Raw genomic sequence first — 13,581 nt, 5'->3', positions numbered from 1 at the left:
GTGGAATTTGGCCTTGCCTGGTGGTGATTGGTTGTTAGTTTTCCTAGCAATTATAGCTTTATAGATTAAAGTTTATTAGATTATATTTTAGACTAAGGAACCTTATAGATCGTCGAGTCTTATACCTAAATTTGAGTCCTAGAGAGATTTTGTGACCATGGGCAAATGATATAGCCCTCTCTGGATTCCAGGTTTTAAAATATGAGTCCATTGAAGTATGTGATTTTAAAGATATGAATAATCTCTGATTTGCTATGTTATGCCAACAGAGGGGGCATTGATAGGCTTTGTTTTACTCCATCATGGCAGATATAGGATAGAGATAAGCCTTTTCTGATTCCTTCCCACAGTCTCCCCCATCAGATCCCAGGCCGGTTATTTGCTAGATGTGTCATTCTGAGCAAGTCATTTCACCTCTGTAAGCCTAAAAACATATAAATAATAGTGACACCCTTGCAGAAAGTTGTAAGGATTAAACAAGATAATGCTTATAAAGCACTCAGCACAGTACACAAAATATATCCCCAGATATTAGCATAATGTAAAATAGTTATGACATATGTCGATAACGACAATACTTGAATGTCACACTAGGGTCAACCAAATGGTTTGCTTGTGTTCTAAGCATGCAGTCCAAGGCTTCAGCCATGGGCTCTGCTGTTGCAAGAGCTGAAAGGATCATATCTCATATTGGGAGTGACGGTGGGGTCCTATAACCCATTCTTCGGGCTCTAGAGGCTCCTGGTTGGGAGGCTCTGGTTATGCTTATTTCCCATGCGACAGGTTGCAAGAAGATTTGGGATGCAAATACCTGGTCCTAACCCAGAGCTAACCACTGACAACCACCTCTAGGCTTAAGCACTCCTTATTTCTGGATATACGAGAATTAATTTATGTATATGTGCATATTTTCCGTAGTTTTAAAAATGACAAAACTGTCAACCCATTAGATTTGGATTATTGTACCATTGGGAAAGTCTTCTACAAAAAAAATACACTAGGACTTGTGTATTTTTGCTGTACATACAAAAGCAGAGCAAAATGCTGTGGGGTTGAATGAGAACTAGATTTTGGTTCCTGTCTTCCCGCCAATAGCTGTCTAACACCAAATTCACATCTTTTTTAATCTCTCCAAGACTGCTTTCTCATCTGTGAAATTAATGGATTAGACCATGTAATCTTTAAAATCCTCTCCTTTGAAAATAGCCTGTGAGTCTAAAAAGATTCCTTCATATGTATTTAGGAGTTTAGAATGCCTGGCCACATTTATAGGAATATACCAATGGTACTGCTCTCTATACTTTTTTAAATGCTTACTTTAGGAACAGAGGGTGACAATGAGTCTAAGGAGTGCTTTGGTTTCTCACCACAACCTCTTTTACTTATACGTTGACCAAAGATCAGCACTGAGATTCATCATAATATGCAGTGTAAATTGTCATGGAGGTGCAAAGAAGATTTTTGTAGACATAGTTTTATGGGAATAACTCAAATTCATTTGATTTTATATCTTCTTTCTTAATATTAATATCCTTAGCAATGTTTGATTCCTTGGACATGAACAAAATCTACTTTTTAGTGATAAAAGTAATGGATTAAATTATAGATTATATTTCTGGTTTGGCTCTAATGTATATCCTTTTAGATTTGTTTCTTCTGATTCAAGCTGGAAAGTAATATTTTTTTATATGACTTTGTGAGTCCTGACATTCAAAATCAACACAAAGCTATGAAATGTGTCATGATTTGTTTGGCCAAACTATTAATTCAGAACAGGGTAGGAGCCTTCTCTGATGTCTGGAAATATATCCTTTTTTTTTTTTTTTTTTTTTTTTTTTTTCCACCTTTAGGAAAGAATCAAACTTCTAAAACAGTAATTTTTAAATAAAGGGTCTCTACAAATATTTGTCTGTTTTTATTTTATAGGAAACTTCACCTTAGCTGCTTCCAGATCTTGATGGAATTGAACTTGAATTATGACAAAACAACAAACAAACACACACAAAAAATCTTTTCTAGACTTTTTAGCCTTTGAGACCTTAATAGAATTCTCTCCATTCTACTCTTGGGTCTTGACTCATGACTGATCATCTGAGTTATCCCTGACTCTGACTCAGATAGCAATGATTTGACACAGGGAAGAAAAAAAATGGAAGGTGCAACAATTCTACCAATATAGGAATATTAGAGCTTCTCATACAAGTTTTTCTTTGGGGCTTGATTTATTTTGACTCTTTCTCAAACAGCTTTTAGGGGGGAAAATACTAAGAGATTCGTATTTGGCTCTGGAGAACAGTGTAAAGACATTTTCTCAAAGAGTGTAGGAGTCCGTACTGAATGGAGAACTGGAACAGTGAAAAGTTTCCTCATCTTCTGGGCCCTACAAGGTATATAATATAATTTCATGCGCTGCAGAGCAGGGAGTTGGAACTACGCTGATTGAGAAGAGTGTTTTTACCATTCTTGGGAGTAGCATTCCTGAGAATAAGAATTTAAAACTTAGTGGCTTAAAACAAAGAATGTATGTTTTCTATTTCGGAGTTCAGGATTGTATTTGTCAACTACATGAAGCTTGTTGTCTTGGCTTTTCAAATCTTACTTGTCCTTACCAATATTTTATCTACTTGGTTGATCAATTTCTGAGAGAGGCATTTAAAAGTCTCCCATTTCCATTGTTGGTTTTGTCAGCGCTATTCCATAACATCACTTTTTGCTGTGTATATGTTGAGAACATGTTGTTAGGGGCATACACATTTCTGATTGTCCATTTTTTTTGTAAGTTGATTATTACTTTTATCATCATGCATTATTCCTCTTTATGCTTAATAAAGCTTTCTTTTAAATTTATATTCTACCTTTATTTGGATATGATGAACATTGTTACTATAGCTTTATCTTGGTTAAACTTTATCCAGTGTGTATCATCTGCTATTGCTTCCATGTCCAATTTTTAAAATTCTTTTGTTGCAGATATATCTCTTCTAAGTGACTTAGTGGGTTTTTGTATGTTGGCTTTTGTCTAATCAGTCCATCTCTATCTTTTCTTGGATTAATTTAACAGTTACATTTACTGTGATTGCTCATATGTTTAGAATTACTTTACCTACTGTTTTATTATGTATATCTTTATTATCATGTGTTTCCTTTCCCCTCTATTTTTTGCCCTTTGTTGCTTTAATGACATTTCCTCCCCTCCCCCACTTTTTTCTCTCCACTAACTTGGTATCTCTCTTCTCTTAGTAGCTATCCTCAAATATATGACAGATATTTGTAAAGAGATTTTGATAACAATGTGAAAATTAGTTCTCACTTTTCTCTGCTAAAATAAGGCAAGGACTTTACACATTTTAATTACCTGTAAGTCTTCAAGCCCCAACTTTCATTTCATTGTTTTCTAGATGAATATGGGACACCGTCATTATGGTAGACTGAACCATGGCCCCAAGCAGATCTCCAGGTTCTAATTCCTAGAACCTGTCAATATGTAATCTCACATGGTAAAAGGGACTTTGCATAAATGATTGAGTTATGTATTTTGAGATGAGGAGATTTATCCTGAATTATCTGGCAGGCCCAATGTAATCACAGGGTCCTTGTAAGAGGGAGGTGGGAGGATAAAGATCAGAGAGAGGAAATAGGACAATGGGAGCAGAGGTTGGAGTGATGTGCTTTGAAGCTAGAGGAAGGGATCATGAACCAAGGAATGCAGGTGGCCTTGGGAAACTGGGAAACGCAATAAAATGGATATTTTCCTTGAGCCTCCAGAGATAGGACAGCCCTGTCAAAGCCTTAATTTCAGCCCAGGAAATACCATTTCAGATTTCTCACATCCTGAACTACCACTCATTTTGTGTTAATTTGTTAGAGTAGCAATAGGATACTAATATAGATTTGGGTACCTGGAAGTGGGGTGCTGCTGTATCAAATTTCTAAAAATGTGGAAGTGGTTTTGGAATTGGGTAAAGGACAGAGGCTTGAAGAATTTTGAGAAGTGCGATGGAAAAGCCTGGATTGTGGTGAGCAGACTAAGTAGAAATATGGATGTTAAAGGCCCAGAAGGAAGTGAGGAACAGGGTACTGAAAACCTATATCATCTTCAAGAATACCTAAATCATCATAAACAGACTGTTGGTAGAAATAGGGAAGTTAATGGGGTTACTGGTGGGGGCTCATATGGAAATTAGGAATGTGATATTAGAAGCTGATGAATGGGGATCCTTTTTATCTAGTGGCTGAAAGCTTAGCTGAATAGTTTCCTACAGTTATACAGAAAACAGGACTTACAAGCAATGAAGGTGGATATTTAGCCTAGGAGATTTCCAAGAAAAGTATAGAAGGTACAGCCTGTGTGTTTTTGTTTTTGTTTTTCCTTTCTGCTTACAGTAAAATGGGAGAAGAAAGAGAAGTAAATTGAGGGAAGAACTGTTAAGCTAAAAGGAACCAGGACTGGATGATTTGGGAAATTCTCTGCCCATCCAAACTGCAAAAAAATGCTGAAATTAGGAGATTCAGTGTCAAGAAAGTGTGCTCTGGAGAGAACACCAAGGGTGTGACTGGATGACCTTTTGCTGTTGCCTCGGAAGGATCAAAAGTTCCTTCAGTATTCAGTCATTCAGAGGGCTCTTTGAAGAAATCAGGCCTCTGACTCATGGATCCCCTCAGCCATCTCAGCAGAAGCCAGTAATAGAGACTAGAATGTCCAGGAAAGACCTATGCAGGAAATTCTTGTCTAATGGTGTGAATCCTAGTGGTGTATGTGGGTGGGAGAGCCACAGAGTTTTGTAGAATGTTACGCCAACAAAAACACTGCCAGCTTGGACTGAAGGGAACAGAAAGAGGATGAAGTACGCTGTTGGACTTCCAAGACTCTACAGACAGGAAATGGACTGATAAAACAACTCAGTGGCGAACAGATGATACACTTCATGAAAAAGGATGGATGATTTAGAGGGTGGAGCTGTGGGCACAGGGGGACGGCAGAGCCTCAAACCACAGATGATTATTCCCAGACCTTGAAACCTAATGAGATTTTCCCATCTGGATTTTGAAATTACTTGGTTCTGGTGACTTCTTTTTCCTTAGTTCTCCCTCTTTGGAAATATGAATGTCCATAACTGTTATCCTATGCCTGTCCCATTATTTTATTTTGGGAGCCAATAACTTGTTTCTTGAGTTGCACAGGATCACAGATGGAGAAAGAAGTTTGCCCTAGGATGAATCATAGCTAGAGTCTCGTCCATAACTGATTTAGATGATTCGTGTGATGAGATTTGGGACTTTGGAGCTGATAAGACTTGGATGAGATTTGGGATGTTAGTATGATGCTGTCATGAGTTGAGATTTTGGGGGAACTTGGGATGAAGTTAATGTGTTTTGTATGTGGAAGATGTGTATCTTTGGCAGCCAGAGGGGAGACTGTGGTAAGGTCAATAATGTTTCCCCAAAGATGCCCATGTCCTAATCTCCACAACCTGTGCAGATGTGACTTCGTATGGTTGTAAGGACTTTGCAATTGGCGATTAAACTAATGATCTTGAGATGGGGAAAGGATCCTAGATTACCCAAGTGAGCTCAATGTAATCACAAGCATCCTTAGTTGTGGGAGAGGGATACGAAAGGGGGAGAACCAGAGAGATGGCAGCATATGAGGGACTCAGCCTGGCATTACTGGCTTTGAAGGGGGAGAATTATGGTCACAAACGAAGGAATTCAAGAATTCTGGTGGTCTCCAGAAGTTGGAGAAGGCCAGGAAACAGATTCTCCCCTGGAAGAAAGGAATGCAGCTGGCCAACCCCTTGCTTTTAGTCCAGTGAGACCTATTTCAAATTTCTGACCTCCAGAACTATAAGGTAATAAATCTGTGTTGTTTTTAAGCCATTAAGCTCTTGATACAGTAGCAATGGGAAATGAATACAAGTTTATTGAAGCATGGTTGTTAATAATATTCAATGTTTGTTGAACACACAACAACCCTTGCTGCCCCTTATTTTTCTGTAAAATGGGTCTACTGAAAGCTACAGTTATAAGTGAGAAACAATTAATCTTCATAAGTGATTTTTGTGATCAACGAAAAGATTCAAAGAGCCCTCGAATAGGTTGACTGCAGTTCTGGGCAGGTGCATTTCACATAACACTGGTGGGGAAGGGAAACGACTTCTAGCACCCCCATGTCATGGGCCAGTGTTGCTGTGTACTGGGTGCCTGCACTCGGAGTGCAGCTGACAACTGTCATCTCAATCCTGGAGGCCACCAGACTTAGAGAGACTACAGATAAAAAAGTTGAATGCTGTAGAGGCACCTCCAAGAGTGAAAGAAAAGAACTTAATCAGGGCAAGATGCCCCAGTACCACAAATCGGATTGGCATGATATTCTCACATATTAATGAAAAAAACCTGATTGAATTAATGTCCTATTTCAAGACAACCACCATGGGTCATGCCTAAAGCTATACTTATTTTAAATACTTGTCTGCTATTTTTACAAAATCCTTCTTTAGATGAGAGGCTATTTTTTTTTTTTAAGGCTGCCACAGAATCAATAGAAAACAGAACATAATATATTCATGTTTGTTTGAATTAACTTTCAAAAGGCACGTAAGAAAAAATAACCTAGCCATATTAGAGTCTTAGATATTTTTAAAAGATATGTGGTTCAGGAAATGATCATTACAATTCGGCTATCAATATACGAAGTACCTACCACCGTATGAATAAGTGTAGCAGATAAAATATTCATATGCTTTGGCTTAATGAGTGAAACCTCACAAATGTGGGATAGTTACTTTAGTAACAACTATAGAGAAAGACGGCTCTACAAAAACATCTGCTTGTGACATTCCTCAGGCAGATCCCTGGAAAATGGCCCAAACCCTCGCCTCAAGATCTCTATCCCAGCTTAGGTGTCAGTTATAAGTCCAGAGATATCCATGTGTTTTTTACCCTTCCCCCTTCACAGGAAAGTGCATTTGACATGTCACATAGCAATGGCCACATACAAAAAAGCAGCAAAGAAAGCCCTGTTGTAAATACTCAGCATAATCAGTTCTGCTTTTTTCCTATCTGGTTTTAATTTTTTTCAAAATAAGCTTCATAAAGCAAGATGAAAGGGCAGAACCAATTCACTCATTCTAGCTAACTGTTCAGGAAGACAAAAAAAAAAAAAGAAAAAAAATATTGTAGAATGTACTGTCTTAAAGGAACCCTAAGGGTAATTCTCAACCAATCTTCCCATTTTAGAGAAAGCTGAGACACAGCAAGATAAAATGACTTATCCAAGATCACATAACAAGCTTACAACTGAGGCAAGACTCAAATGCTCTCTTCAGAACCAGTGATCTTTCCACCAGACCAAGGACAACAATTAACAGCGATAATGATTTGGAAGGAAAAATGGTATATCCTCTCTGTTTTTATATGGGTACATTTTGAAGATACTGCATAATCTGAATGCATCGATTATTAGAGAGCCACCAAATCTTGGTGGCAATGTTGGAACACTTCACAGGATCATATGGTTCCCTCTGTAGATAGTGAAAATGGTAGGCTTTGCAGATGGATAAATTGAAGTCCTGTTTCCACCAGTAAAATTAAGGTACTCAAGTTACCTCTCTGAGTCTCGGTTATCACATATGTGAAATGGGTATTACAAAAAGCAATCTCATAGGATTGTTACAAAGTTTAAATAAAATAATACATTTAAAGTGCCTTCCTATTAGATAAGAAGCAATCAATAAATGTGAGTTATTATTATCACCCATGTGCTTTGAACCTAGAGTCTAAATTGCACAGTAGCCTTTAGGACTCAGGACAATCCTGCTCCAAGACTACTCTGCAAAAAGCCAATTTCTAAGTGAAAGAGTAGAAAGGCCTTTGAATTCTGTGCTGGTGTTTTCTCGGTTCACTCAGAATGGGTGAGGCATCCTCTCTAAAGACTCAACAAGCTTCTGCTCAATTTCCATGTTTGGGGCCTTTACTTTAAGTAATAAACACAGAAATCCACAGAATCAGCTCAACTTTATAGGGACCACCGGAGCTAATGTGTCACTTTCTAACTTTTTTTCTAGATTCATTCTGATTAGTGATTCCCAAATCGTGAGCTGCAGAGTCAGAGTATACACAGTTACAGCAGGGGATTCCTTCATCCGTATCCACTCCAGCCAAATCAATACTGTTTCATACATATTTCACTATGATTTTACATATATTAACTTGGGCACATATTGTGTATCTCCTACAGTGTTGTGCCAGGTGCTAAGAACATAAAGATGAATAAGACAAACTTCTGGGGGAGACAGATATATACATTGTGACACACGATAGGATGTGTTAAATGCAGTGCCTCTAGCTTAGGGGAGCTCAGAGCAGGGACGCCAGTGGGAGGGAGTGGGGGAGAAAGGCAGAAGACAGAAAAATATCCATGGAGGGAAATGCCTGCTGAAGTGATTCTTCAAGGATAAGGAGGTTTCACCCATGGAAAAGGTGGACAAGATGTGCCGTGGACAGGGCAGAGGACAGTAATTCTGGGCAAAAGCAACAGCCAGAGCATTATACAGAGTTCACTGGCAAATATCCACAAATATGATCTTCGATGCCACTTATAATTCCCTTTTACTAGTTAAAGAAAAAATTACATGAAATATCAATAGCGGAACAGGTGGTTCTCCCCATGGCCAGGCTGCTTGCCTTACTGGTCCCTAAGAGTTGTATACAATGCTCCTCTGGAAATCTGACCTCCTCAAAGCTTTCTCAATTCGATTCAGCCCAATTCAGTTAATCTTCATAAAGGCTTGCAGAATGGAATTGGAATGTGACCTCCTCGTGTAGCTCTTTAAGGGAGGGGAAAGGAGATTTCTTGGCATCTGCAATGGACACGGAACTCCCAGGGTTCGTTTCCTTAATTTGTTCTCATGATGTATTTTTTACCACTCTTAAAATTCATACTTGCCTGACAGTGCCTTACTGATTTTTAGAATGTTATTATAGATATACCATGGGACCATCACATCATGCTTTGTCTAATATAACAATATACCATTTTTGTTATTACCCTTATGACTTAGAAAAATGCTTTCTTACTAACCCATAGGTAACAAAAGTTTGTAAACCTGGGAACAGATCTTCTATTCCACAGGTACAGATTAGGCTTCAGAAGAAAATGCTCCTGAAGAGGTGGTATGTTGATTTAATTCACCCAGACGTAAAATAAACTGACACTCCAGGCTTTCCTAAGAGCAAATATTAATAAAATCTCAGGAAGAAGGAACAAAACGTTCTATACCGTGTGAGAGAAAAAAGATCAAAGATGTGTTTTGTCTGCTGACCATGTATATAATACGTTAGACAATTCAGACAGAACTAAATGTTGCTTGGCAAATACTGCTCTTGTCTGCTTAGCCAGCCACCAGCTGGTTCCCCATTGCTCAGTCAGTGACGCTTATGCCATGGAAAGGAATCCAATTACCAATTTACCTTTCGCCCTTAAACCTAGCCTTCTGAAAGTAACTTTTGTTTGCTTTGCCTGGGCTATTGCAGTAGCTAATTAAGATGAAAGGCATGTGGAGTTACTTTGAAGGCTAAAGCTATTATATTGTCTGTCTTACCAACTGCTCAAAAATGAATGCTCTTGACTGATTTTTTTTTTTTTCTAAATATACACATATATTGTTTGGGACCCCATAAGGAGTGATTACTTCTGAAAACAGTCTGCCTGCTGGGGTGCTTAACAATGATTTGCCATGGAGTATATTTTCTTTGTGTCAGGAGCTTAAAGTAAAAAGTTCTCTGAAAACAGCTGTTTGTGCATCATATAATACTTTAATAAGGAACTAATAGGCATGAAAGGCAGAACGGTGGTGTCTAATGCTTTGTTGTTCTTTCCTCAAATAAGGGAAACATCCACTGCAAGGTCATTAACAGGAAAAGGATTTCAGATGCAGACAAAAAATATAGAGGAATTAAAATAAAAAGCATTTTTTTTTAACAAAGGATAAAAAGATTAGGAGACACAGCATTCAAAGGAGTGTTCACACACATGTCTGCCTGAATTCCGTGAGCAGGAATGAGAAAATACACCTCATTATTGGCTAGTTTGGGAGCCAGATCGTAGCGTACTGTGAAAGCTAGGCGGGGGAGTCTGGAGTTTGGTAGGAGCTGTAAAGCCACTAGCAGCTCTTGTGGAAGGAATTAAGATGATCAATACTCAGGAATGTATCAGGTATAGGAGAGATCAGATGTGGGAGAAACTGAAAGGCAGAGAGACCCGTTGAGTGGCTGCTGCATTTATTTAATGGGTATTAAATAAATTAAGTGACTGAACAATGGTGTCTTTGAGCTGGAAAGTAATGGATGGATTTTGGCAACATTGTGAAAAAAGAATCTATGGTGTGGATGCCCATTTTCTACTTTTACTTTCAATAAATTTTGTATATTTTTTTTTTAGAAAATGAAGCGTGAGCTTATTTCAAGTGATAATTTGAACATTCTCTGTGGCTGGTCACAACCACATCATCTTTATCTTAAATTATGCTTTTTAAACATGGATAGGTAATTGTGAAGGAGACTACTCATTGTCACCCCATACCTATTCCTCCCCCCCCCCTTTTAGTAATAGATGCTGCTTCCTACTCTCACACGCCCCCAATTGAATTTTTAGCTGAGTATAGCTAAGTATGAGCATATGGCTACTTTCTGGATATGAGTATGATCAAAGAGATATGTGCACTGCCCACTTCCCCTTTCCTCTGTCTCATAGACTAGAAAATGGAATTGGTAGTAGTGGAGCCAGATTCGACTCTGCAGACCAGAAAAAATAAACATCCTGGAGGATGGTGGAGCAACAAGAGAGAAGGAACCCAGCTCCTGGATCATCTTGCGGAAGAGATCTATCTGCCTCCCCTCCCTGGATCACCTGCTCGCCTCTAGGCACTTGCGTGAGGAAGACATTTTAGCCAGGACTCCAGCTAACCCAGTGGCTGTTTGAGGACCCTTTTTAATCTGTGATTGTAAAACAGTGAATTAACTGGATTTGATCAGAATAAGGGGCATGTTAGAGAAACCTCTATCATATAGCCTATAATCCAGATTGAAATTTGGATGACTTCTTTAATTTATTGGGAGTGGAGTGGGTGTTAGTGTGTCTTTTGGTGTTAAATCTTCTGCCTTAGATTTCTTAGGATCAAGACAGGGTTTTTAGTAGATAAGTAGCATATTCACAGCACAAAACAAGGAGGATATTTTTATGTGAGACATTTGAACAACTTTTGCCTTAAAAATATCCTTGACTCATTTGGAAAAAAATAAAAAAGAAAAGGCACTTTTTCCTGCTTATTCCACTTTCTAATAAATAACTGAAGATACAAAGAAATTATTATTTTTTTTAATTTTTTAAGTGAGATAATGGGATCTTCGAATATATTCTTTCTAGTAGAAAAATAAAAATAGTCCTGAATGGACAGGGAAGAAATAAAACAATGGTGGGAAATTTTTAAAAGACTAAATGTTTACAATCGTATGGGATCAAAAGAGTTTAGATTATAGATATTCCTGGTCCATCAGGAAAGATTGATAATTTTTGTATATGAATGTACTGCCCCAATGACTCGTGGGAAGAATGGCTTATCTGACATTTGTCTTGGATGTTCATCTGGCAAGAGGCAACATGGCTCACTGTTGGGAAAATAGCCAATAGAAACCAGTATTTTGCTATTTTCATACATTGCTAACACGATTGTAATCTGGCAAGCACCTTTAAGAACCTTTGGATTTGAACTCATTTTGTGAATTATCTCTGACTCTGTCTTGTAAGATTCTTTTCTAGAGCTTATCTGCTTTCCATTATGTTTGAAACCCTTATTCCAAATCATCTGTGCTTTTTTTCATTTCCCTAGCAGAGATTTTTTTTTCATTATACTTTAGGCATTCTGAATTTCAACCCTCTCGTCCTTGCTGTTTTTCACTACCCAGAGAGACAAAGTTCCATTGGATTTTCCACGCAGCTACTTTTAAATATAAATGATGGTGATTGTTTCCAAACCATTTTGAATTTCTTTATAAAGGAAAATGTCATGAAAATACTGTCAAGTATTTTTCTAAAACCAGCATATATACCATCTACTCTCCTCCCCTTTGCTATCAATCTTATAATTCTATGAGGAAATGAAATCAGGTTTGCTCACATGATTTAATCCATCAATGTCCATAAACGTCAGGACTGAATCCACGATGGTTTCCCTACTCCCTAGCTAGCCTCCAGTTAAAGGTTGTCATTGCAGGCTGGGCACAAAATAAAAGGAATTCTCTTTAAAATAGCCCCAGTTATGTTGAATCTAGCAGGAGAAGTGCAACACACTTTCCAGGGTTTGTTTTAGGATTTTCTCTTCTGAAATACCTGCTCTTATCTCAAGACTGGGCATTATTTTCATTTAAAGAAGTTTATGGATGGTATGACTCTCACTCCCAGTTTCTATCTGAATTCTAAATTAATATAATTGCTGCACTATTCCTGTTCAAGACCTTTGCTTTGCTCATTTTGACTAAGTCTGGAGCTCTGAAAATCCTGCATTTATTAATCTGTGTTAACTCATTTCCTAACTGTGTAATTTTGAGAAGGTTATTCCATTTCTACAATGGGGAAGTCACTACCTTCTTAAGGGAACCAAATGAGAAAATGTATACAAAAGTGCTCAATCCATAGTGTCCACTCATAAATATTAACCGCCCCAGAATCAAAATAATTGAAGTTTTCTATTGATAGCTTTGGTGAAAGAGATTATGTTTTGGTGTTTGAGATCTGGTCTTATCACTTATAGCAGCATAGGCCCAAACAGTTACTTAACCTTTCTAAGCTTCAATAATATGGCTATGTAAAACTCATTAGCAGAAAGCATTTATGTAAACCTCAGAATATTACCTGGCTCCCAGTAGATGTAGCTAGACTTGTAGTTTCTGACATGTCCATCTAAGTCATCTAATTGTATTTCTCTCTCTGAAAGGCATTCAGAGCTAGAGATCATCATTCTGGTAAACTTCTGGCTCGGTATGGCTGAAGACAGACCCTGAATCATGGAAAATTTACCAAGATAATGCCTAACCCTGAGTCCTCCTCAGTTTAACAGCTGATCTTTGTCAATCTCCAACATTACCAGCCATTTTCCATCCAGGCGTCTACATCTACCACTTTACCATTTACTCAGCCAACCGGTTTTTAAACAGTTTTATTCATATACCGTACGATCCATCTTAATTGTACAATCAATATCTCTTGATATAATCACATAGTTATGCATTCACCACTACAGTCAATATGGGAACATTCTCATTTCTTCTAAAAAGAAAATATTCCATACCTCTTATATCCCCTATTATTGACATTTAGCTTTGGTATAAACCCTTTGATACAATTAATGAAAGAACATTACAATGTTACTGTTAACTATAGTTTGCATTAAATGTATTTTCTCCCATTTACCACCCCATTATTAACACATTGTAATAGTGATCTATGTTTGTTCTAGTTCATGTAAGAACTTATATTTGTACAATTAACCACCACCATTGTCCACTGTAGAGTTTGCTAATTTATAC

At 37.8% G+C, this 13,581-nt stretch overlaps 1 long non-coding RNA gene across 12 annotated transcripts in view; it reads left to right on the top strand.

The window, feature by feature from the left end:
* The window catches only part of LOC119533829, a 42,790-nt gene extending 29,409 nt beyond the window's left edge, over positions 1 to 13,381 (top strand). For 8 of the 12 annotated variants that reach the window (XR_005216896.1, XR_005216891.1, XR_005216898.1 and 5 more), the window contains 3 exons: positions 4,384 to 5,849; positions 7,237 to 7,392; positions 10,751 to 13,381. This is a non-coding gene — a long non-coding RNA (uncharacterized LOC119533829). Of the gene's footprint in view, positions 1 to 1,926; positions 2,812 to 3,398; positions 3,442 to 4,383; positions 5,850 to 7,236; positions 7,393 to 8,063; positions 9,626 to 10,750 lie in introns of those variants that run through there. The other 4 variants (XR_005216893.1, XR_005216895.1, XR_005216901.1 and 1 more) reach the window with 4 other exon arrangements.
* Positions 13,382 to 13,581: the final 200 nt, after the last annotated feature.

The sequence above is a fragment of the Choloepus didactylus genome, chromosome 5, assembly GCF_015220235.1.
Source record: "Choloepus didactylus isolate mChoDid1 chromosome 5, mChoDid1.pri, whole genome shotgun sequence".
Lineage (NCBI taxonomy): Eukaryota > Metazoa > Chordata > Mammalia > Pilosa > Megalonychidae > Choloepus > Choloepus didactylus.
This window is presented reverse-complemented; position numbering and strand designations above follow the sequence as displayed.